Source organism: Poromitra crassiceps, assembly GCF_964638095.1.
Source record: "Poromitra crassiceps genome assembly, chromosome: 4".
Taxonomy (NCBI): domain Eukaryota; kingdom Metazoa; phylum Chordata; class Actinopteri; order Beryciformes; family Melamphaidae; genus Poromitra; species Poromitra crassiceps.
The window spans coordinates 159,155-171,071 of record NC_139626.1 but is presented as its reverse complement, the minus strand read 5'-3'; the positions used below and the strand labels follow the sequence as shown (position 1 = coordinate 171,071).

General features: G+C 46.9%; 1 long non-coding RNA gene across 1 annotated transcript; it reads left to right on the top strand.

Annotated features, from left to right (window-relative positions):
- The first annotated feature begins 6,079 nt into the window (after nucleotides 1-6,079).
- Nucleotides 6,080-7,280, top strand: LOC310774715. The gene is made up of 3 exons (XR_014552611.1): nucleotides 6,080-6,218; nucleotides 6,520-6,615; nucleotides 7,071-7,280. It is a non-coding gene; the product is annotated as an uncharacterized lncRNA (long non-coding RNA).
- Nucleotides 7,281-11,917: the final 4,637 nt, after the last annotated feature.

The following is an 11,917-nucleotide window of genomic DNA, read 5'->3' as shown; positions in this document are numbered from 1 at the left end:
CACACAGCCAGAGGAACAGCGGAGCAGCCTGAGCTACAAGCAGCAGAGCAACGGGGCAGTGCAGAGCCGGTTGTTCTGGGCAGGAGAGCGAGGGTTGAGCCGGCCCAGGCTAGCTGCTCTGCATACCAGCCAGTAGTGGGGGAGATCACCATCAGTGACGAGACCATCAGGATAATGGGAATCGTGCTGAACAGCCAGAGGGAAGTGAGAGACATCACCTGCAATGCTGTTACAGTCGGGGGAGCGGCGCTCGGGTCCCCGGGTGGGCGAGGGGGGCCAGCGCCGGAGGAGCCGGCCCAACCGAGCCGCTACACAACCCCCACGGCTGCACTGCAGAAGGCCGAGGTGGAGATCGACGCCGATGGTGTTCGCCCTGCTGCCCTCAACGCGCCGCTCCCTGGGGGAGCGGGATGGGAGGACGAGCATGTGCAAGAGGTGGAGGAAGACGAGGAGTACGGTTTAGATGTGGACCCGACAGACGAGAGCATGGACATCCTGGATGTCGACGAGGAGGAGTGGAGACGCAGGCTGGAGGAGGACGCAGAAATCGGTCCGGTGCTCGCGTGGGTGGCGGCCGGACGCCGGCCCCCTGTGGAGGAGGTTCGCATGTGTTCCGGTGTCACGAGGGGACTGTGGGAGATGTTTTCGGACCTGCGTCTGGATAAAGATGGGCTGTTGGAGAGGACAGGGCGCGGGGTAAAGGGGTTCCAGTTGGTTGTGCCCAGCTGCCTGCAGGTGCTGGCGCTACGGTGGGCACGCAGGCACACAGAGGGACATTCCGGGCCTGGAGAGACACTCCGCCGTGTTTGTGAACTTTTCTATTGGAACCAACACAAGAGGGATGTGCGGAGCTACTGCAGTGCGGGTGAGGTCTGTGGGACACAGGGGGGGGACCGAAAAGAGTAACCCTGGAGAGGACTAACCCCACTGGGGGTTGAGCGGGACTAAGGTGCTTCAGGTGGGACAGAAGCTTTAAAAGGGGGGATGGAAATGGTGGTTTAAATGAATGTGTAAAGAAGAAAAGAGAAATAAGGTAAATGTTGGGGTCAAATGTTGAACTGAAATTATATGTGGGTTGAATTGAAAATGAGTGTAAAGAAAAGAGGGAAAACGTAAATGGGGTTGAGTTCAATTGAAATGTGTGTAAAAAGAGAATTGAAATGTGGGTTGAATTTAGAGGAATGGGGAAAGAGGAAGGAATGAAAAGAAAAGCAAACGGTGGTGGTGGAATGCGAAAAGAAGTGTGCTGAAAAATAAGAGACTAGGTGGGGAAATTGATGTGGTAATGGAAAATGTTGTGGGGTGGTGTGTTTTGGTACAGGGGGATATGTGTGGGTTGTGGGTGTCAACGTGGGTGTTGACTTATTGTTGGGCCGGGAGTATGTAGCGGTTCAGGTAATCCAGGTATTACCTGTAATGTGATGTGCAATAGGAGTGTCTAGATTGCACCTAGGAACTAATGTGTGTGGGTGTGTTCCTAGGGAGAGGGGGGTATATGGGACCAGCAGCCGCGTGCCGGATGTCAGTCTAGCTATGCGAGCGAGCGAGACCGGGTGTCGTGTGTAGAGCTAGCTGTGAAGCTAGCTGCTAGGAGCTGAATGAGCCTGTCAATAAAGAACCTTGTACCAACTACAACTCTCTGTTCCTTGGCGGATGCACGATCCGTTACAATATTTTAAAGATTATAGCCAACCCAGCCCTCTTGACCATGTCCATACAGGTAAAGGGACAATACAGCCAGTTCCTTCGTACAAAAAAAGTGATTTTGGCTCCTCGCATAAACATTCTGGTCTGAGGGCACTTTCTCAATAATTATGCACCAACTTCAATTCTACCAGACCTCTGGTAGAACTAAATGAAATGTGAGTTCAAGTGACCGGCTGGTTTACCAGGCTAGGTTTTCTGACCCATAGGGTCATAAACAGTCTGGTCTGAGGCCACTTTCTCAATAGCCTACTGCTCTCAGAGCAGATTATACTATATACATGCAAAAACATTAATTTGCTGCTCTGAGGGCAATTTTCCACACACAGGGTCATAAACATTCAGGTCTGAATGGTATGGCAGGGTATGGCAAGAAATCTTCCTAAATCATATGGCTATTTATGTAGCCTCAACGCGAGACTCATCAGTCGAAGAATGACTGACGAGTCTCGCGTTGAGGCTAGCTATTTATGATTCTTGAAATTAGAAACCTTCCCTTCAAAAACAGTAGGCCTATTATGACAGGGGTGTAAAAGAAATATATCAGATCAGTTTCGTTTCAAATGTTTCATATTGTAAGAGTATTTGAGTTTTGTTAGTCTTTTGAGATTTAAACCATTTCTCTCATTCTGCTATGTATTCCTATAGCCTAAAGTAGGTGGAATGACTGAATATGTTTTGGAGAATCATCTCATCATCCCCCTTTAATAGCCTTGCTAATAAACTCAATGGTCTTTTTGTGGGCTGTGTTTCAGGAGGGGATTTGATTAATGAGCAGATATGCTTCCAATCATTCTGAACATTTAGATACAGTACAAGATAGAGGCAGAACTGTCATATGAGTGATTGATATATATGAGTATATTCCTCCTGAGAGAGACCCTGTTGCTCCACTTTGATCCTTGCAATAAAGCACAACCAAAGTCATAAAGCACAACCAAAGCATTTCTATCAATGTTTTTGTAACTTCTCACTAGAAATAAAATACTCCCAAATGTGCAGTGCACACTGTCACACAATTCAAATACAGCAACTGTATCTGCTACGGCTTAAATGACCGTCACTTTTTCACTTGCTTGTCACTCATCTGCCACAGTCATGTCACCCTGACCCATCTGTAATATTTCATGTTTTTCTATGTATCGTGGTGTTCCCAACCTACCACTTTTCCACATTAGGGAAAACACAGAAGTATAGGTGAAGGTGGCACTGGTGTCTGTGCCCAGGGCACACTGGTGTCTGTGCCCAGGGCATTTCCAAGGTTCAAAAGGTTTAGGCGAAGATGGCTGCCCACAGTATGGAGTGGATGGTTATTAGATACCTACACCTGCTACTGGCAATCCACACTGATGTGTTGTTAATGAAAGTGCTTTAGAAAAGACAGCAGTTAATGACAGATGGGAACAGTGCCCATGGTCTGCCAGGTGGCTCAACCTTTGTTCACTGTACGCAGCTGTAGCCAATGTCAAATATCAGGCTGTCAGTTATGCGGGGTACAAAAAAATCGGGGGGGGGTGGGGGGTATCTGTATAGCTGAAATGTGAATGTGTCAGCCCCCCATCCCATCAATCATCGTGGGTCGAGCCCCAAAAATTAGGGTCCCAGCCTCCACTCCACTTTGAGAGCCACTAGTACAGTATAGGCACATGTTTGCACCAGAAATCAGAAGTCAGAATTCAAAGAGCACTCTCTCCCATGCATTTAACTGATTTAAACCACCACCACAGGTGTTACCAACCTGCTCCAGCCTCTCTCTACCACATAAACAATTTAAGCACAGCTCATAAAGGCTAATTAGCCAATCTTAGGGACAACTTCTTTCAGTTTATTATTGGTGCAGAAAGTTTGGAGCAGAGTGCTGATGTCACACAATTAAAAGCAGCTGTAGCCTAGTTGATAAAAGCCTGCTGATTTGTTAGGCCTATTCCCTATCATGTTGCACCACCTTGTGGTAGACTGTAGACGAGATAGATTATCCAGTTTATAAAAAAAAAGAACGAAAATAACCTATAGTGTATTTCACAGTAAATTATTTCATTTCACGGTGTGGTGTAGCCTACATATTTTATGTAGACACCACCCTCTGCCGTCTTTCTTTCTAAGTGTGTGTGTGTGTGTGTGTGTGTGTGTGTGTGTGTGTGTGTGTGTGTGTATATATTGAAAAGTTGTGAGTTTATATAGTTCTTGGAATATGAATGTTTAATAACAAACAATACTCAAAAAAGTAGTTGTAGAAGACAATATATAATTTTTAATTTAAATTATACTTTAATTGAACATCAACTTTTTTATGTTCTCCTTTTGAAGATCCTTCAGGTGTTGTGAATGAATGTCATATTGTTTCCTTGAAGGCATTACAGATGATATAGATATAAATTAGGTTTAATTGTGCTTCAAACAAAAAACTGTTGTTTAAAGCTATTTCTCAAGAATATTATTACAATATTACATATATATATATATATATATATATATATATATATATATATATATATATATATATATATATATATAGTGGGTCCCACAACTCCCACTATTAAATGTTTCATGCTGTTACTAATTTGCAAAATATGAATGCCTCCTGAGAAGACGGGAAAAAAACAATAATCAAATTGCAATATCGATGTAACAGAGTATTGAGGACATTGATTCTTTTTGACATGATTTTTCCTTGACTGACAAAATAAAGTATGCTGAGATTTCTCACTGTGTCCTTTCCTCTCATGAGGCAGCAGTTTCTCACTCATGTCATGTGGCAGATGTCAAATGATGTGCTTGCTCCTCTTTGCCCCAGGCTTAAAACTTTATCTTCACCTTCAGGTCACAGAACTGGGAAACGGCATTAATGAGATGTCGCTGGAGGACGCCGCTAAATATCCAGTCGCCTCGCAGCTGCTACTGACACTGCATATATTCAAACTAGCGTAAACCCTTAAGACCATGGTGCAGTGGTGCGGCCACCCCTCGAATCCCGACTCTCTACAACCTTCCTAATCCTAGCTACGGCCCCTTTCCCCTTGCCCCCATCAACACCCATATCCCCCTAGCCACCTTTCGTATCCCCACTCTGACTTTCCTAGCTCCCTAGCTGCGGCCCCTCTTCCCTAGCCTCACTAAACGTCCGTGAGTGAGTGACTGAGTCTGAGTGTCCTGTCTTTGCCATCTTCTGACCAAGGCAGAGCCTGCTGGCCCAGTGCCGTGAGTAAAACTTATATTGATCTACCGTTTTTTTTCTTCTTCTGACAAAACCAAGAAGCAAAGCTTCACACCTGAGAAAGACATCTTCACATCGAACCGTTGTTTGTAATAATTCGCTGTGGTGTGTAATGCTTTGTGTGATTCATCTCTCTCTCCAATCTCCCCGGCTCCTCTCCCTGCCACATCTCCAGAAGGAGAGCAGAGGAGAATGATAACTCAGATCCCAGATCTGATTGTGGTCATGGATGAGTGGGGGTGCCTCTTCGGAAGAGGGAGGAGATACAGTAAGGTCCCAGATTCCAAGGTTCCGGAGTCCAAAGTGCCAGATCCTAAAGTTATATAGAGTTGAAAACATTTGGGGAGGTGCTGGAAGCCATTGAAAGGTGTTTGAGAAGAGATGTCGAAGCTTTTGAGGAAGAGGCGAAGGATCCCTGGCTGGAATCTCTCTGTCCCAGAGTCATATTAGTCATCAGACTGATAGACTGCGTGCCCAGATTGGGGGACGAGCAAGAGAAGAGGGCCTGGTAGAAGACCCTGGAAGAAGGAATGAGTTGGTTTTTAAATCAAATACTTGGAAGAAATATATTAACGGATTAAATAACCATAAGAAGTATGTAATAAGCTAATCAAATGGATAGTATGTTGATTCTAAGATGTGTTATTCTAGTGTTGTTATATAACTGCTGCTGCTGTGATGAGAGCACGGGATTTATGTGTAAAAGGTCAGTTTGTCACTGTGATGAAATTACAGCAGTTGGAGGTGGTAGAGGTGTTTTTGTAATTATGTTGCAATTTTGATATGTATGAGAAATCTGTTGTAATTATGTTGCAATTGATGTGTGTCGGTTGGAGGGGACCGTTTTCGGATGGCCAAGTGAAGACAGGCCACAGTGGCTGAGGGGTCAAATGGCCTTGAAATCAATGGGTTGCACAGTAACGGTCGCCCGTTGGGCAATTAACGGATGATTGGGGAATCAGGTGTTTTCCAATGAAGGGGGGCGGGGGCGGGGGGGGGGGGGGGGGGTCTTCACCCCAGTTCATCCAAAGACAAAAGCAGCCTAATATGGTGATGATAGATTGAGTAAAGGAGGAACAACATGTCAGAACCAGACAGTATAAAAGGGGCATCGGAGATTCAGGCAGGCACCCTTCAAACTTCAGAAGAGGGTAACTACTCTGACGCTCTGACCAGGGACAAATTGTGATCTAAAACTTACAAATTTTCTCTTTTACAGACTGGTGTGCAGCAACGCAGCAGTGTGAAAACATGAAGGTTGTGATTCTTGCTCTTCTGGTGTTGCTGGCTATCAGCCAAGGTGAGTTAACTTAGCAGAATACCCTATAATCCTACAAGCTGTGTTTTAAAAGTGAATGTTCCTGAAGCCTGAGCACAAGATGCTACACTTGTGCACTTGAGTAAACCGTGCTGCACAGGAGCATGGACTATGGTTTGTAGTTATGATCTACATAGGCTATTGTATTACTTCTATAATTTTAACTATCTAAATAAAAATTAGGCTATGTGTTCACTGTTCTGAAACTTATATAGGGCTAAGACAATTATTATTGGCAGGGAAATTGCAGTAAAACGTAAAAAGAGCATCATTTGTTTTCCAGGTGAAGGCTTGATGTGCACCACTCAGAGAGGAGCACGGGAGACCTGCAGTGGGAGAAATGATGTCTGCGCCATTTACACCAATTATGGTTTTGGCCGTAAGTACTGTGTGTCCTGTGGTGTACTATTCAATTCAAATGTTAGTAATCATCACAAGGTGAAGAGCCACCATACATGTATGTGTGTGTGTGTATATATATATATATACTGTATATACTGTATATATATATATATATATATGTGTGTATATATGTGTGTGTATATATATATATATATATATATATATATATATATATATATAGTCAATTGAGATTTAAACCATTTCTCTCATTCTGCTACGTGTATAGTGGAATGACTGAATGTGATTTGAAGAATCATCTCATCATCCCCCTTTAATAGCCTTGCTAATAAACTCAATCTGCCAAGTTAGCACGTGTCTTTGTGGGCCGTGTTGTAGGAGGGCATTTGATTAATGAGCAGATATGCTTCAAATCATTCTGAACATTTCTTTAAGGGTAAACATCACATTCTGTTTTATTCTAATTTTCCACAGGTCCAGAGTTCTTCCGCGGTTGCATGAATGCAGATGAGTGCCAACGGATAGTTGATCAGAGACATTTCATTGGAGCCTGCTGCAGGGTGGATTTCTGCAACTGATCAGTACCATCTGCCAGACCAGATGTATCATACATGATGTGTATATGCCATGATCTCTGCAACTCATGAATACATTCATGTAAACTAAAGCATTCTCCTAATAAAGAGCAATCTGTTGCATAGTTTTTGGCTTTTCTCTCTTTTTGTAGAATGACTTGTGTGTGACAAACTACCATATTAGATGACATCACATGACAGCCAAAATCTATAGCAGAAATGTTACATAAACCAGTTGTTCTCAAACTGGGGTCCGGGGACCCTGCAGAGGTCCTTGAGGGGATTCCAGGGGGTACCCAGGTAATCATTTATTTTCACTAGAATTCCAACCATAAGTAACACAATGACAGAATGTATTTTGGTCATGAGTTTCATATACACTTTCTAATAAAACATCTGAAAGTGTGACAACCCTCCCACTCTCCTGGCCCTGTCGTGCAGCAGGAGCCTGGTGTTGGGGCCGTTTGGCTGATTGGGTGCACCTGGCCATTGTGTTTATTGAAGACCTTCAACTATATTCAGTCTCTCTTCCTCCTCACCGATGCACCTTGACTTCTGTTTGTTTCTTTTGTGTATTGACATATTTTATGTGGTAAAAGCAGATTTGGGTTTCGAAACTGAACTGGCAACTGGAAAGAGCTGCTAAACGCAAGACAAACCTCAATTAATTAATCATTTGTGTAATTAATCCTCGATTTAACACACAAGGGTTCATGGACTGGTCAAAGAGCTGCAGAAACGGAAGATTCAATGATGAAGAATTGGCATACCTGACTTAGCCTATAACTACTAGTTTATGTATTTTCAAAACAAGTTGTTGCTTTGCCCAAAGGCTAGAACTGGGAGTTGTTCAGGTGGGGTGAGTACTGTGTGTGACTCATTCATTCATGTGTGACCCCCCCCCCCCTCTCTCTCTCTCTCTCTCTCTCTCTCTCTCTCTCTTCTCAAACTCTGTAGGAACTTCTCAAACTCTGTGAGGAAATTAGCACCAGTTGTGTGGGTTCTCCGATTTGTTTACTCTGGAGCACAGTTATCCTTAGCTTAAATGTCAATACCAAATGCACAAAGTAAAGTATCCTAATAAAGAGTAAATGTTGGAATTAAAGTAAAGCCCATTAGCCCATGGACTAAATGTCCATGGGCTTATGCTGAGATTTTCACAAATCACTACCACCTATAGACGGTTTTCACCAGCTGCAACCCCACAGCACTTCCTTTTTCTCAGCTTCTTCTTCTGTGTTTTATGGCGGTTGGCATCCTTAAATGTTGCATTACCACCACCTGAATTGTATCAGCTTCACAGTGCGAACTATTGAGTGTCCACTTTCTCAGCTATTCAGGGGAAAACACTGACATAGCCTACTTCTATTTCTATTTTTTATTTTTGCTATGTAAACATTTAAATGTAAAGATAGGCCTATGCGTGCAATAACGTACTGATAGTCAGCTTACTCTGTAACATGTAGCTTTTATTAGCCTCTCAGGCTAGCTCCGGGACGCAATCTTTTTTTTCCCATGATGGCGAAGGCATGACCCGCCCCTCTCTGCCTGCTTCCCAGGCGAGCCAGAAGTCATCTCAAACGAGCCATTATAGCCTATACTTTCATTCAATGTCACGATGCTGCGGGGGGAAGTAGGCTACTTCATAGCTTAACTACGAAAATAGTGTCGGCTGTTTATCTCCCTTTCTGCTGCAGCATGTTGAAGAAATAAATGTTCAGTTTGAACAACACCCATTCTGGTCATTATAGAGCAAGATGATCGCTTCCACTACCAGGGCCGCCCAGAGAGATGGCAGTGCCCCTGGAAGGGTCCAGCCACTATGCCCCCCCCCCTCCCCCGCACGCGCTTTACTCATATCAACGCTGCAGCTTTCGGAGCTGACTGAAAAAAGTTTGTTAACAGACTCCCCCCCTCTCCTCTCCTCTCCCCTCCCATCCTCCCCCTCTCCCCCTCCCCCTCGCCTCTCCCCTCCCCTCTCCTCCTCTCTCCTCTCCTCCCCTCTCCCCCTCTCTCCCCTCCCCTCCTCTTCTCTCCCCCTCTCCTCTCCTCCCATCTCCCCTCTCCCCCTCTCCTCTCCTCCCCTCTCCCCCTCCCCCTCGCCTCTCCCCTCTCCTCTCCCCCTCTCTCCCCTCTCCTCTCCTCCCCCTCTCCCCTCCTCTTCTCCTCTCCTCTGGTTCTCCCCCCGTCTGGGGTCGCCTTTTATACACGGTCGCAAACAGCGCAGGACAACGTGATTGGCTGGCTCAGATTTGAACAGATCTGAGCCAGCCAATCGCGTTATCCTGTGATGACGTAATGTCCTGTGCCCCATGACCGGATGGACCATATATGGACTTCCTCCCCACGACTTCCTTGTGCTATCATAGCTGCTGACTGTTACTGCACTATCCGTCAGATCCCTTTGCAATACATAAAGGTACATGGACGTTACCGCATGTCTGTGTTTGTCTAGTTAACGCGTTAACGTTAGCTAACGGCTAACATTCGCTAGTTAGCCAACCAACCAGCAGCTAACATTAGCTAGCTAGCTAGCTTACAGGAAGCGATATTTTTTTCGGATGATGGCGAAGGCATAACCCACCCCTGGCCCTCTCTGCCTCTGATTAGTGGCAGCGTTATAAACCATAGATATGACTATATTAAAAACATAAACACACTGGCGTCTTTCATGCAGGCTAGCAAGCGTAACTGCTGTATGTCTGTCTGACCCACTGAGTCTGACGGTCTGACCACAGACTGTAACAGAGATGTAATGCAGGATAGCCAAGCGAATGTGTTTGGCTACTTTGTTAATGTGTCTGTTGGAGACACGGCCTAACGTTAACATTTAATATGAGCCGAATATCAGCCTGCGCTCAGCTATGTATACAGGAAGTAAACCGGATATTCAGGTGGCTTGTGACGGTTGTTATTGTTGTCAAGTTAAAACTGTCTATAAGGTGGCAACGGTGGCAACACAATTTTTTTTATTTTTGTCACATGTCTCTAGTTTATATTTTGGTATGATAACCGTGCCAACCTTGTCGCTTACTGAAGAAGAAACAAATATCTCCATGTTTCATATTTTCAAAACAGAATAAAACAAAACTGACAAGACATCAGAAAAAAACTATTATATTGTAGCGGTTCAGGTAATCCAGGTATTACCTGTAATGTGATGTGCAATAGGAGTGTCTAGATTGCACCTAGGAACTAATGTGTGTGGGTGTGTTCCTAGGGGGAGGGGGGTATATGGGACCAGCGGCCGCGTGCCCGATGTCAGTCTAGCTATGCGAGCGAGCGAGACCGGGTGTCGTGTGTAGAGCTAGCTGTGAAGCTAGCTGCTAGGAGCTGAATGAGCCTGTCAATAAAGAACCTTGTACCAACTACAACTCTCCGTTCCTTGGCGGATGCACGATCCGTTACATTGGTGTCAGCAAGTGAAGCGGTAACGCCTCTGATTCGGTCGAGAGGGGAGAGAGTGAGGAGGAACGGCGGAGGAAAAGTTGGAGATCAAACGGCTCGAGCGACCTAGCGGTAGCAGGCTAGCTGTGGGAGCTAGCTGCTAGGGGCGCCACGTGTGATGGTGCGCAGAGAAGAACGCCTGTCGGTGGACGGAGGGGAAGAGGAGTTTTCGCTGGCTCCTGAATACAGCTCCGTGCTTGTTAGCATGGAGGGCCGACTGAAGCAGGAGCTCAGCGCGGTACTTGCCAGCGTGGAGGCCCGCTTGATGCAGGAGATCAGACGGCTGTTGGAGGCGACGCCAGCCTGGGCAGAGGGGCTTATGGAGCTGCTACGGGAGGTCGCGCAGCACGGAGAGAAGCGGACGGAGGAGCCACAAAATAGACTGTGTTGGACCTGTGGAGAACCGGGCCACGTGGCGAGGTGGTGCCGTAACGGTCCAGGGAGACGGACCGGGTATGCGGAGCAAAGGTACTGGGGACAGCAGGGAGCCTGCTGGGCATGCGGTGGATCGGGACACATAGCTAGAGAGTGTCAAGAAGCTGTCGGGGACTGGAAGACAGAGGGAGAGGAGAGACGTGCAGGCGGCGGACAGGTGAGACTTTGTTGGACGTGCCGTTCGCCTGAACATTTAGCAAGAGACTGCACGGAGAGTGTGAACGCTGGAAGGGACACACAGCCAGAGGAACAGCGGAGCAGCGGAGCAGCGGAGCAGTGGAGCAGCCTGAGCTACAAGCAGCAGAGCAACGGGGCAGTGCAGAGCCGGTTGTTCTGGGCAGGAGAGCGACGGTTGAGCCGGCCCAGGCTAGCTGCTCTGCATACCAGCCAGTAGTGGGGGAGATCACCATCAGTGACGAGACCATCAGGATAATGGGAATCGTGCTGAACAGCCAGAGGGAAGTGAGAGACATCACCTGCAATGCTGTTACAGTCGGGGGAGCGGCGCTCGGGTCCCCGGGTGGGCGAGGGGGGCCAGCGCCGGAGGAGCCGGCCCAACCGAGCCGCTACACAACCCCCACGGCTGCACTGCAGAAGGCCGAGGTGGAGATCGACGCCGATGGTGTTCGCCCTGCTGCCCTCAACGCGGCGCTCCCTGGGGGAGCGGGATGGGAGGACGAGCATGTGCAAGAGGTCGAGGAAGACGAGGAGTACGGTTTAGATGTGGACCCGATAGACGAGAGCATGGACATCCTGGATGTCGACGAGGAGGAGTGGAGACGCAGGCTGGAGGAGGACGCGGAAATCGGTCCGGTGCTCGCGTGGGTGGCGGCCGGACGCCGGCCCCCTGTGGAGGAGGTTCGC